The sequence below is a fragment of the Haemaphysalis longicornis genome, unplaced genomic scaffold (genome assembly GCF_048455015.1).
Source record: "Haemaphysalis longicornis isolate Haplotype H1 unplaced genomic scaffold, Haemaphysalis longicornis Haplotype H1 scaffold_10, whole genome shotgun sequence".
NCBI lineage: Eukaryota > Metazoa > Arthropoda > Arachnida > Ixodida > Ixodidae > Haemaphysalis > Haemaphysalis longicornis.
This window is the reverse complement of record NW_027526204.1, coordinates 120,451,553-120,466,984: the sequence shown is the minus strand read 5'-3', so window position 1 is coordinate 120,466,984 and position 15,432 is coordinate 120,451,553.

Sequence of the window (15,432 nt, the reverse complement as noted above, 5' to 3'; positions counted from 1 at the left end):
GAGAATGAATGGACATCTACGTAAAAATTATTGACAGAGTGCAATGAAAAATGACGAGTTAGTCGCGCAGTGCGTGGACACATCGGAATAATAGTTCTGCGGTAAGAAGGAAAACAGAAGTGCCTAAGTATTACCGCTATGTACCAGCAAAAGTTTGACGCTTTCTCGCTCTGTGGAAAATAGATGACCATGCCCTTTGTCCTAAGCCGTTAGAGCTTAGAGAAGATCGACGGTTCTTCTACTTAAGAGACGGACATTTAACAGCATAGTTTCGATGGGTCTTGGGGCAGTTTCACCTCTTTTGGTTGTACGTTTATTGTTCTTAGTGCTCCTTACCCAGTAGTTTGTCTGTCTATTGCCGCGGCCGTTGATGTGTCCTTTAAACCAAGTAAGAATAAGGACTTTGTGGGGTTGTGGTAGAAACGGCAGGGAGAACAGGTGAGAGTGAAGGGACGTGGTTCCTTCTAAGAACGGCGTACAGGGTAACGTTTGGGTGCGTTTGAATAATAGTACGCTTAGTTGAATTGGTTTGAATTTATATCAACGAAAATTTACCTTCGTTTTGACAGCCGCTATGTAATAAAAGTGCGGGCGGTCGCAAGTAGGGAAAATATTCAGTTAAGTTGTCACTCGAGCGCAAGTCTTGAATGGTGAAGCTGTTCTAGGTGAGCATTGATGGACACATGGTTAAGTTTCAGTATCCTTGTTTATGTGCGTAGTAGCAGTGCTACCAATCGTCATCATATGCACCGAAGAGGTCATCGTTTTCTTCGCGGTGAGTGGTGAATGCAACGTAATCCTGAGCATTGTAGACGTCCACCAGCTCATCGTCATCGACTCGAGGCAGCGGTGACGGGATCTGTAAGTTGTGTCGGGAAGGAGTAACACACTCGTAGCCATGTCTGGAATCAGCCATAATGGCTTCTTGACAATGCCGCGTCCACAGTGACCTGTCCGTGGCAGGGTATAATGTATAATGTATAATGTATAATGTATAATGTATTTCCCCTCTATAATGTATTCCCCTCTATAATGTATCCGTACCCTGAGGGTAAAATAAATGAAATAAATGAAATGTTCTGGACGCTGACGTGCCCGAAGGATCTTCTACGGTACGGAGCGCATGCGCACGACGACACGAGGAAGAGTGAACGAGGGCCGCTCCTGGGAGTCGGGCACGGCACGTGACTGAGCTGGTAGGTTGGGGCAGGCGGGGGTATGCGTTTTCGGGGTATCTGTTTTGTATTTTTTAGCAGGAGGTGTACTCGGGCTTCGCTGAGTCGTCAAGTCAACAGCAAACAAAATATGGACCTAGTGTACGGTTGTGGCCTTGAATATATGCATTTGGCGTACGCATTGAGGCCAACTGTAGGAATTTAAGCGTGGTAATTGCAGTAGTAGCAAACCACGTTCATCCAAGCAAACAGCGAATATGTACAGGTTACAAGGGCGATGGAGAAAAAACTATCCCCTCCGTCGGTTCCCTCAGTGACAAGAACACAAAGCAACAGCCAAAGACGAAACAAAGACGACGCCAAGGGAAAAAGAGCATGATGATGGTAATGAGAGGACTCGCCCGCAACACTAGAGGCCTACGGAAGGGGACATCGTTACGAAAGACGTGCTGCATTGAAGAAGCAAATCGACCTCACTGGCTGATATCTACTAACATATTTCACATGACCTTCTCGGCGGAAAAGGGACAAGACAGCCCGTCGCTCGCATTGTCTCGCCACCGTTTATTGCACAGGACTGCACGCGCACGGCTCGCGTGCTCAAGCGCTTCTCCGTCGTCGTCTACGTCGTCGTCTTCCACCATGTGGCACCTTATGAGCACGCTTCCGACCTACGAGGAGACTCAGCGCGTCACGAAGCTTGAAATAAAATGTAATGCTTTCTCCATTCCACACGTGAGAAAAATTAAGCGTCTCCGTAAATTTTCTTTCGCGTTTTTGATCGTTAGTTGCATACATATTACTTCTTTATCACCAGCACATACGCAAGCCGCGTCGCAGTTTACACTTAATAAAAATCAGAAGTACGAACAATGAGGGGTGAGACTTGGGATTGGCCAGGCCTCTATAACATTTTTCAGCGGTTTTAGAAGACACAACAAGAAGATAGAACTGTTGACATTGTGGAGGTTTCTTGAGGAAAATTTATCTAACTGCCGCACTTGAACATCTTGGTTTTGCAATAAAATCTTCCGCTCTTCTTTCATTTGGTGCACGCAGCCTGGGCAAAGCAAGGGAAAAAATACGGACTCCTCCTCCATGAATTCCCCGCGGCCACCGGAAACTCCTGCGCTGACCATCACTATTTATTGCCTTCTCCCAAATCTATTAAGTGTATATCTTTCTTTTCTAGCTATCTTGTTCGCCAGTTAAAAGTACGCACTACTAACTAATAAGACCACTCTCAAGCCATAGCAAATCCCCCTCATTAGATATACGCCAATTCTCCCAAAGGAGAAGGAAAGAGACCAACTAGACTCCGCGACTGCGGCAATGTGGCCTGAGCATGCATTTAGGAATCCTCGGATCAGGTCTATCGTTTGGTCTTCTCCCGTGTCTACGGAGTGCATATCTTTTTACCTACGCATGATTGTTCTCCAGTTGAAACGTGGACTTTATAAATATTTAAACTATTCCCAAGCCTTTGTCAGTCACCCTCGCCCTATAAGAAGAAGAAGAAGAAGAAGAAGAAGAAGAAGAAGAAGACGAAGACGAAGAAGGAGCACCACCACTACCCTTTAGACGCTGCCACTGCGACAATGTACCGCCTAAACATGCGCCCAGGAATCTGTTTTAAAATTGATCAAGTCTTTCTAAGATTCATCGCACGTCATAAGACTGCTGAATTTCTCTTGTACGCCCTGATCACCGGTGCCACCATCGGCATATCGCTGGGAATCATGGCCCTTGACAAAGAAATGGCGCTACGACTGAGGTGGGATTTTGACGTGAGCCCTGAAGCTAGCGGGGGGCCGAACAGATCTATGTTCGCCTAGGAGCCGCCAACCCTGCAAGCTTCGACTGCCGACGTTCGGTGGTGCAGGAGCAACCCAGGTGAGCTTATTGCGAGGCAGTTCCTCCTGTAATTTTGATAACTTATATCGGCATGAAGTAACCTGCACCTGATTAAGGAGACACAGGGAAACTGGGTCTTTTGCGAATACTCCTATCTCTTCTGTTGCTTGGCGCCTTTTTAATGGCAATCCTGAATGAAGACGGGGATACAGCGACTTTTTATCGCATTTGAGCACAGTACGGAGCTTCATTTCCTTGTCTCAAAAACTGCAATGTATGTCTAGTCCATCTAGTAGAGTTCGAACTATTCAGCTGTGTGTATTATTTCCATAACATCGTCAGCAACTGTGAGGCTTGAGGCTTTTTACGAAGAAATATACAGACCACAAATCATAATAATATTGTATTATTCAATACATACCCTTATATATATATATATATATATATATATATATATATATATATATATATAAAGAAAGCACGCTAACAGCAACAGCGGAGGGTTTATTTATATGTTTCAACCTTTCAACATGAGACAAGTCTTCTTCGGGAATGATGACTCTGTGAGAGAGCATACATGTCGAAAGTGGAAAGCGGGTCTACGAATGGCCAACGAAACCACCCCGAAACGTACATGAATAACAAAAACATCAAGTCACGATCTTCCTGATCAGGAGAATGAACAAAAAAATGAAAAGAGAGAGAGAGAGACACCAAAAAAGTTGAAGAAAAAAAACTGGGGGGGGGGGGGGGAGAAACAGGAGCATTGAACAGAAATTCGAGTGGTAGAGATATTAGGGAGGTGGCGGAAACGCGAACAACTCAATAGCGTCCAAAAGCGGGGTTGTGGAAAAAAAGAGAGAAGGCAATATATATTCCTCCGCTATCCGTCACTATGCAAATGCCCAGACGCGCAAAGGGATCGAATTTCAGTTTATTTAAAGCGAGTGTCCGGTCATATGTTCTGAAAGTGCGAACAAGGCATTTTACAGCCCGTTTATGGGTTTTGTGGTCGTGCAGAACGCAAAAGGGAATGGTCCCCGCCTATTCCACTGTTTCCCCGCCGGACGGACGACTTCCCGGAGCGGGGCGCTAGGCCGAGTTGTAAGGCCTTTGTTAAGTGCTGCCACTCAGCAGCCCAGCGACAACACGTGGTCGTCAGTGTCTCCCCTCCACTGGGGGAAGGTGGGGGGGGGAGGGGGGGGGGCTACGGACAGCCAAACCAGAACACAAGCTGCACAAGAGGATGGAGAGGAAATAGGAGAAAATATACTTCCCGGTTTTGATAGCCGGCTTAGAGGATGACTGTAGATGCGAGGAAGGGGAAATCGAAATCAATAGATGTGCAAGGCGTTAAAAATGTAACCAGTCTGCTGGGCCCAATAGTGATAACAGCGGCAAAAATATGTACGATACGGCCGGGAATCGAGCTCGCGACCTCATGCCCAGCAGCGCAACGCCTTAGTCACTGAGCCACCGCAGCGGGTCTGAATCGAACCTTGATCACTCGCGTTATAAAGCCGACGTCTAACCGATGAGGACATTCCGACATGATAGTAACTGTTTGGATTGTGAAGTTCGACTCAGCATGCACATTTGTATGCAAAGGCAGCTGATCCCAAATTTTGCAACGAGACGTGGAAGAGTCGAGGAAGATGAATGTTTGCACTTTGATTCGAGTTTTTTCCCCCCTCATCTCTCTAGGTCAGGAACGACGGACACCGAAAAGGAGCGTCACGATTTCCCCGCTTTCTTGGCGGGTATCACGTCGGCCTCACCGAGTTCCACGATTGCTCCTGTCGCGACTGCGTGGCTACCCGAAGTGAAGAGCTCTGACCACAGCTGCATGGCGACTGTTTCTACATAGGGAAATGGAGTCGAGGAAAGCCTACCCGATGAACCGCAGGATAGTTGGACCTCTGGGAAAATATCCTCAGGAGCTTTCAAGAATTTTTTTATGTCTTGTTGGTAAATGCTTCAGTCTTTCCGCTTGTTTAGGCCAAAATGAAGTCAATAAAGTTTCTTTATAAAGCGACCGCGGCGAATTCTTTCGTTGTGCGTATAGGCTTGGCAAGACCAGCACTACTGAACTGCAGAGCCAATACGGAAAAGTTTTTGAATTGGTGATTCAAGCGATGCTACCCATTATCTCGCGTGCCCAGACAAAGATATAACTTATCCAAATGCAGTCCTTTCTACGAACGTCTTGATACGTCGCGAGAGCGCGTGAATGTTAGCGAGATAATCGTGATTGTTGCTGTTTAGTTCTAGCTTCACCTCATAAGCAGTTGCAACTGAAATATCTAACGACAATTCAGTATTTGATAGCAGATGTAATTGAACACTCCGCTCGCGGGTTAAGTAAGTGTTGGAACTACAAGACATCATTCGGAATGTTTTAGCGCGAAGCTCTTCAGCTAATCGTAATCTTTCGTGTCCGCAATTAAAAATACTATGAAATTGCCGAGCGCGCGCACGTGAGCGCAGGCCTCGCCGCGACCGACCGATGGCTAAGTGAGTGAGTGAGTGAAAAATACTTTATTAAATGCCGGCAACAGACGTAGTGTAGCCACTTCACCCGGACGGGGCCACTCGTGGGTCCTTTGCCCACTCTACTAGACGGGCACCGTCGATACTCACTGCGGTGGTGGTCGCCCTCTTCCCCGGTGGGAGGATGACGCCCCGCAGCTTTCACTCCGTGGCTGCCGTTCGAGAGCCGACAGGATCTGCTGTACAGCTGAAAGTTGGTCCTCCTTGCTGTAACTTCGCGTGACGTCTGGATACCACAGCGGGAATACGGTCCTGGTTGAAGCATCTACTGGTCTAACCTCACAGTCCCACAATAACTGGGCAGCAGTAGCTCTGGCGTTGTTGCACAACACACACGAGTCGTCAGGGTACAGTTCTGGTGATATGTGCCGCATTATGACCTGGGTCAGTAACGAATTGGTCTGCAGTTGTAAGAATATTGATGCTTGCTCCCTAGTTCGCTTGGGGTGTGGTGGTGCCATCACCCTTCTATTGTTTCTGTAATACTTGGTTACACCTTGAAAGGTGTCGAACCTATCTTTGGTCTCCATCCACCACTCTGCAGACGAATCCATTACTGTCGCGCGGCCTGCTAATTCTCGCGCTACAGTATTAGCCGTCTCGCTGTGGTTGGCCATTGTCTGTGACACATCGTTCTCTGCATGGGCGGGGAACCACTTCACTGTTATCCTCCGTTTGTTAAGGTTCACCGCGGTGAGCACCCGCACTGCTCCACTGCACATTCGCCCTTTGGCAAAGTTACGCACTGCACCCATTGAATCACACAGCACTGTTGTTGTTTCCGGGTCGGCGGTGGCCATGGCGATGGCCAGCTCCTCGGCATTCTGTGCTTCGCGTGTTGCGATGCTGGCTGCTGTTATTGCTTCCCCTGTCTTTACATCAATGACCACAGCCCTGAAGCATCTACAGTCACTGTACTCGGTTGCGTCAGCAAACCTGATACCGGGCACGTTAGAATGTTGTTCAAGCATGACTTTTGCCCTAGCCACACTTATTTCCCTGTTGTAAGTAGGGTCCATGTTGCGGGGGATAGCATGGACCTTGGTTGCATTCCTGATATCAGCCGGAATATCTTCTTGCTTGTAGAGGTGCGGCGTGTTTGATTTCGTTGGGAGTCCTAGTTTGGCAAGGCGGGATCTGCCAGTCTTGGATCCTTTGAGGTGCTCAAGTTGTGCCACTCCCTGGGCTTCACTGATTTCTTCTAGCGTGTTGTGGATACCGAGCTCTAGGAGCTTCTCCGTGTTTGCCAGATCGAGAACACCGATAGCTGCTTTGTACGCCTTCCGGTGGCTAACAAAACCAAACAAATGCCGCAAGCACTCGTGCCTGCGTGCCTCACGACGACCCCCCAGCGTCCCATGCGCCAGTTTGTCAAGCCAACCATACCCATTGGGGTGACCACCCAGCATTTAAAAAAACCCAGAAAATGCCGAGTACTCGTGTGTGCGTGCGTCGCGGTGACCGCCCAGCGTGATCGGCCCAGGTTTGCAAGCCAAGCATACCCACTTGGGAGATTGGCCAACATTGAAAAAAAAAAAAACTCCAGCATTCGCCATTACCGTAGCAACACTTGCTCGGAATGAGAAAGGCTGCGTACGCCCTCCTAAGGCGATGTCCCAATGGTTATCACTTAAAAAAAGTGAAAGAAGCTCACATTTATAGCAACAATGGTGAAGTAAAGGTAGCTGCGGCAGCAAAAAAGAAGAAAATAGGCTGCAATCGTAAACTTAAACATTCGTGATGGTCGTGAAGGTTGCGTACACCTTCGCTACCTTCAAGTCTTACGCGTTAGTGTGAGCTTCCATCATTTTTTGTTCTTGGGCATTAAGAATGCCTAGAACCGTATTTATAAAAACCATCGATGACAAAAAATAACGTGAAACATTCTTATTGTCATGAAGAAAAAATTATGTCCATTAGCCCTGTAAAAAGAGGGATGTCTGATCTTAGAAGACGACTCTGTCTCCAGTGCAAAGACACAATTACTGTACCGCCATTGTCTCCTTCAATCACGCTTGTTTCTAAACACTACTTATTTTTAGAACCTATTTTTTGTGTTGAAAGAAATTCGACTTCAACTGAACCTGCCGTCTTCCCTAGAATAAAACAATAATAATAAATCAAATGTGTCGTGCGGACTACATACGAAAATATGTCTACAATGTGGCGGGGGCTAGCCTTCGACGACTTTCTTTCAACGCATTTTTGTATAGGCCTCGTGATTGGTCAGCATACAGGAACGCAGTCCCACCAGTGGACGACTATATTCAAACACTAAACACTCTTTACTCTCGGCAAATATTTGCGTCATGCAAGCGGCACAGCCAAAATAAGAACTTGCACTTCACAGGCTTCTCGTTTCGCTGCAAATGCTTTGGCCTTCATCTGTTTCAAAAAATTGCCGCGATAATCTACCAATGAAAGAGCTGCTTTTAACTTCCCCTTTCATACATGTAACCTCGTTTTGATGATAGTTTCGAAGTAAGCGCTCCTTTTTTACTAAACAATCTCGTTACAGGGACTCCTTCGTTCCAAGAAGAAGGAAGGACTGGAACCGCCTTCTCGCCCACATTTTATTCATCCACAAGCGTGTTACGTTCCAGCTCTGCATTTTTGCAACAATTGTACCATTATATCCCGCTAAAAATTTTATCCTTTAATTCAGCACTTCCTTTTATAAAGCCCTGGGGCATGGAAATAATCCAAACGAACAAACAAACAAACACACAAAAAGCAAGCAAGCAAACAAACCAAATAATAAATAAATAAATAAATAAATTTAATTATGATGAAATAAATAATAACTTATTTATTATTTAAATTAATTAATTAAAATGAATTAATAATTTGGGGTGCACATACAGTCTCCTAAACTGCCCAGATGAATTATGGGGCATCCTGGTGTGTAATTTTAACAAGAAAATAGCGTCCGAGGGCAGTAGCCCATGACATTGTGAAACAGCCCGGAGTTCATGAATCTTATTTCACGCCCTCCAGCCTTCTGCAGTCCCATGCTCCGATCAACCGCAATAAAACATGAAAAACCTGAACTTCGCGACATCTTTATTCGCTTTTTAATCACTAAAGCCCGTTCCACGTTAACGCAGTCACTGTGGTCTACCTTAGTTTATGCCCTGTTCGTTCATTTGAAAGTCACAAATTTGGATTATTTTTGTAAACTACTCCTCCTAACCTTAGTAATCTTCAAGTTTTCGTGGTTCTATGTGCATATCATTTCCAGTTTTTGCTTTTAAAAATTTTTTAATAAAGCGTAAGCAAGGGCGGGTATCAGTATGAATTACAATCAGCTTGATCCGATTACAAATGCAACAGGTTCCGGCATTATCTCGCTTAAAAAAAAACGTCGCATAATATACCATTTTTGGCAGTCAGCTTCATAGATAAAACATTAGTTGTATGGTCGACGTTAGTGTCAGGCAACGTGACTGATATTTTGCAGATAAGACACCGCCCCGATCAAAACTTTAGAAACGAAGATCCTAACAGCTGAGACGCCTACATAATAAGAAGACGCTGGTGATAGTTTTTTTTTTTACCTAACGTACGTCGTGCCTCTTTCAGCCGTCATTGGGTACCTTCCTGGTATGATAGTCCAGCTATCTTCAAGTTGAAGGTGGGCGCGAAGGCGAACTCTCAGAATATTTTATACCGTACCTGTCAAGTGACCAGGAATTCAGAAGATGTAAAAGACGCCATGATTGTCGTTTTAGCATTTCCTTTCGTTTTTTTATTAACTCTCAGGACCATGCACGTTTCAAAGCTGAGCCGCACATAAAAAGAACGCAACAACTAAGTTGCAACAAGCGCGGTTAGAAAAAATGGTGGAAGGATGCGGACTTATTTACCACTCTTCACTGTCACCACCACACTGTGAACTTGAAGTGTGCAGCATGACCGCAGAAGTCTACGGAGGCTAGAAGTTCATTCCACCGGAATATGGCCTTAGAAACAAAAGTTATAAAGGTTAGTTGTACTGCTTTGCGTATCAATGTTTTGCGATAACCTGTGAAGGATGACGGATGTGTCTCAAAACGAAAAGAAATCGTTGTAAGGGGTAAATTTGTGAACAATATTTCGTAAAAAACACTGAAGAAGGTTTTCGATCGAGGGGCTGCACAAAAGGAATGTTGAAATTCTTTTAGGGGCAAAGCACCTGAAGTGCTCCGGCTGTCAGAGTCTCATGTCGTCGTCGTCGTGCGCCGTCATGACGTTCGCCGTCGTTCGCCGTCAAGTGGTCACGGTACTAGAACAGCGGGAGAGAGTGTGTGAGAGAGAGAGAGAGAGAGAGGGAGGGAGGGAGGGAGGGAGGGAGGGAGGGAGGGAGGGAGGGAGGGAGGGAGAGAGAGAAAGAGAAGTAACATTTATTCAGTGAGCTCCCCTTTATGGGGAGGTGGCGGCTGCCCACAGGGCCGCAGCGACCTGGAGCCCTCGGGACGTGACTAGCACCTGGTCCATGACCTCAGAGCTCCGTATGGCCAGCTTCCAGACACTCATTTTCCAACGCCTCGCTCTATAACGTAACGCGTACTAAAAGAACACACTGGGACACTTGTTCTAGGGGCGAAGCTCCTAAAGCATTGGGGTAGTTGGCGTCTTCTGTCGTCGTCGCAATCGCCGTCTCGTATAGTCACGGTACTAAAAAACCAGGAAACTCGCTTACGCCTCGTGCTAGAACATAACGCGTACTAATAAAGCACTGGGACACTCGTTTACGACTCGCCCTAGAGCGCTTCGTAACGCGTACTAAAAAAAAAAAACACCGGGACACTCATGTACACCTCGCGCTAGAGAGCTTCGTGCTTCAAAGACGTGGACTTTTACAGCCAAGCCGTATACCTCTACCCCACAACGGTTTCTTCTCCGTTGGCAAAAACGCCAAGGCCTCAAGAATACACTTATACACAGCACGCTTCGTCCTTCCCCAGGTTTCACGTTAGTGGAGAAAGCCCGGGATTTTTCGTTCCCGCTTGCTTGCTTGCTTCTATTTCGCCACCGCACTCGTTTTAACTTCAAAATTTTCAGACCTCGTTTCGAATTCCGCTTCTCCTCTGTCTCCGCAATTGGGATGCCGCGTATATCAGCGCGCGCCGTGCGGCAAAAGAAAAACTGACAATCTCTGAATACACTTATACAGATAAATGAAACATATTATTGAGCAATAGGCTGCACTACTCGCTTTAGATAAGTGTCCCGTTCGGCATTCTTAGTTCTGCGCCCTTCGTTCTGCGCATATTCACGACGTTTCAGAAATTTCGAGGATCGGCCAATAACTGGAGCGGAAGCGTGTTGGGACAGACAGCCCTTTTTGCATGCGGAACGGCTTTTTCTTATTCTGATGCGGTGCGCACTTAAGGAGCTACGTCACCTATCTGCGGCCAAGAAGGCCCCTTTTCTCTAGAAGAAAAGAAAATTTAATGACATTGAACACAGTTTGTATTTAGGACTACATAATTTTCAAATAGTAGGTACTTATCAACAAACATTGGAATCTTGGTTTTAAGCAGAAGCTAGGTAACATGTTCCGAGCGCTCTAAAAATGCTGGCAGAAAAGCGTCAATACAATCCCCCAGATCGGCTAATTTTATTGAGCATTGGTTTGGGGTGCAGAAAAAGAATAAAGGTATGCGAAATGAGTAACCAAGCCGTCTTTGAAGGCGGGTGAAAACGGAACAATGAAATAAATAGGGGTATAGTGTTAGTAAATGCAAAATATGTTAGAATGCGATTGGAAAACTCGAAATGTACGCCGAACGTTATTTAAACTTGCAGATTTCTGCAGTAAGTTCTCGTCACTGGGGAAGGAATATTCGATGAAATTGTGGAAGGTAAAATTGCATAGAGCAAATATTAGGCCTTGGGAAATTGAAATGCAATTTCTCAGGGCAACCATGAAATTCAATGCTAAGTGTAGGCTAGCTATTCGACAGCTTCGTAATTTACGTGAATACAACGCAATAGAAACGTATAACCGGTACAGTACAGAAGGCGTAGAAAGCCACGGTCATCAGATGCAACGATAAGAATGCCATCACCTGTCTGCGCACAATTGTGATGTATGTGCAAGTTGTAATCGTTAATTACGCGGCTTTTTATTGTAGACGGTATCATGCAGCCAAGTTTCTCTACGTACAATAACAGCAGCAACGATGCGCAAAAGCATCACGGTTATTCGAAACACTAGCTTTGTTAGTGATTATAAAGGAGTGGGCGCGTTTATATGTCGTCTGTACCACTGAGAGTAGTTAGATAGGAACTAAAGGTGTGAGTGTGGAATTCAAGACAGCTAAATCTGTCGTGGAAATCACGGAGACGACGTCCCAATTTCACAAACGCGACCAATTACAATGCAATACACGCGTATTCGCTGAGCCTAAAAAAGCGCAAGTTCTACTGCTCCTTCGTAGCCTGACTGGAATCAAGAAGCTTTTTATGTGAGTAGCGAGTGGATTTATCATATTTTCGTCATTTTGATACAACGACCCTTAGGCTTAAGTTTTTGAATTTAGGAAAACTAACAATGCATGGGTACTTGTTCCCAACCAAGGATCTGAACCTGTAATTCCGAGAAGTGCCACCAGACGGCGCTTCCCGAAAAAAAAAGTTCGAAGGCGGTGTTGTTAATCGGCAGATATTGTCGCGGTGGAGCCGTGATGAATTATTGGCAGACTACTTTAAGAGTGAATGCAATGCATTACATCGGAAGCCACAGTGCTTGCTGTATTGCAATAACAAGAAGACGATAAAATTAACAGTGGGTTGCTTTAATAAAGTTAGAGCGCAAGAAAAATTATGCCGCTACGAAGGCTCGATTTCAGCCCCGGAAACACACAAGTATAAACTAAGTTGGATTTTTTATGATTGATCGATATGTGTTCATGGAGCTTTACCGATGTTTATGCATTGATTAGCGGGGTTTCCTAAGTTTTGATAAATGTCACCGATACATTTTGTGAGCAGCAGTTTTCCTTCATAAATATACGCCGTCGATGCTGGGCGAGAAAAAAAGTCAGCCAACTTTTCCACTGGTTCGCTTCCCAACAAATTTTGGGAGCAAACGCGGTACTCGCGGCATATCCACAAATTGCCGTGCACGTATCATTTATATAAGCCCAAATACTCCGACTGTGCACTCAGATAAATAGAAGCTATGCTTGCGCCTCTATTGACAAAGAGTTTCGACCATGAACGTCATGCTCCCGGCGAACGGGTATAGCGCTTATCGTCTACTCGCAGTAGTGCGCTCTGCTGGAGAAATATATTTCACTCGGCGCTATTGACTCTACAGACGCAGAGAAACCTTCCGTCCCCTTGTGGCCGTTGCGACGAATGCGGTCGTCAGAACATGGCTTCTGCTGAGTACGATACAAGGCAAAGAGTAGATTGGAAGGGAAGAACGAATTCAGAAACACTTCAAAATTCTCACGTCGGCTATAGACGCAGTGTTAAGTTGGTATACCATAATGATATGAAGCTTTAGCTTCTTCACTCTGCTCTCATTCTATATATACGTCCTGACAGTGGCAACGCGCTTTTGCGGTCAAATGTCTGTCTCCGGGACGTTTTTTGTGCGGTTCTGTGAAAATTGTTGGTGGTTACGTGTTCGCATCCATAGTCCAAGACGCCTTGGTGCTGGCTGGCCGACCGAGCCTATTCCACAAATCGGCGCTGGTCCAAGACATCAAAGCTGGTCGGCAGCTCATAGGTAGGGTTGAGAGTTGGGGTAAGAGTATGGGTCTATTGGCGCTACCATACAACGTGGTATAGGGCGCCAGCAACAGGGCAGACGTTCCAGGTGGCAGGGTAGTGGGTGGAGTACATACCGTTCAGTTGGGTGCGGTGGGGATATGGATTGGTTGTAGGCGCCTCTTGCGAGTTAGCTGTAAATGGGGTGGGGGATAACTGCGTCGATCGTTTTTAAGGGCTAAGATTTCGGTGTATGTTTGGGGCGGTGCTGGCGTTGCGGTAGATTGGTCGTTCTTGCGTAGATTGCATGAGGGTGGATTGATGTCGCAAGAAAATTACAATTGGTGAATCGACCAAAAGCTTCTGATGGTTTCTAATATGACTGGACCGTCGCCTGCCGTGGATTTGCGAAAATGCCAATGGGCACGTTGACGCCACCGCCAAATATTAATTTTGGGAATCGACCGCGAGCTTCCACAAACAGATGTCATTCTCACTGGCCAATCCACCTGATTAGTATTTTGCAACAGTCGCATTCGTCCTTTACGGTAGGTAACCGTGACGATAAAAAAAATTCACCCGCATTTCCCCGAAGGGGAGCATGGGGAAGTGCGAATGCACGGGTGATGCTATGAGGGGGAGTTATGTTGAACTGTGTTGGTATTCGCCCGTTAGTTGCATTTAACACCCCGCGTGATCAAGTGGGGATTCACACACACACACACACACACACACACACACACACACACACACACACACACACACACACACACACACACACACACACACACACACACACACACACACACACACACACACACACACACACACACACACACACACACACACACACACACACACACACACACACACACACACACACACACACACACACACACACACACACACACACACACACACACACACACACACACACACACACACACACACACACACACACACACACACACACACACACACACACACACACACACACACACACACACACACACACACACACACACACACACACACACACACACACACACACACACACACACACACACACACACACACACACACACACACACACACACACACACACACACACACACACACACACACACACACACACACACACACACACACACACACACACACACACACACACACACACACACACACACACACACACACACACACACACACACACACACACACACACACACACACACACACACACACACACACACACACACACACACACACACACACACACACACACACACACACACACACACACACACACACACACACACACACACACACACACACACACACACACACACACACACACACACACACACACACACACACACACACACACACACACACACACACACACACACACACACACACACACACACACACACACACACACACACACACACACACACACACACACACACACACACACACACACACACACACACACACACACACACACACACACACACACACACACACACACACACACACACACACACACACACACACACACACACACACACACACACACACACACACACACACACACACACACACACACACACACACACACACACACACACACACACACACACACACACACACACACACACACACACACACACACACACACACACACACACACACACACACACACACACACACACACACACACACACACACACACACACACACACACACACACACACACACACACACACACACACACACACACACACACACACACACACACACACACACACACACACACACACACACACACACACACACACACACACACACACACACACACACACACACACACACACACACACACACACACACACACACACACACACACACACACACACACACACACACACACACACACACACACACACACACACACACACACACACACACACACACACACACACACACACACACACACACACACACACACACACACACACACACACACACACACACACACACACACACACACACACACACACACACACACACACACACACACACACACACACACACACACACACACACACACACACACACACACACACACACACACACACACACACAC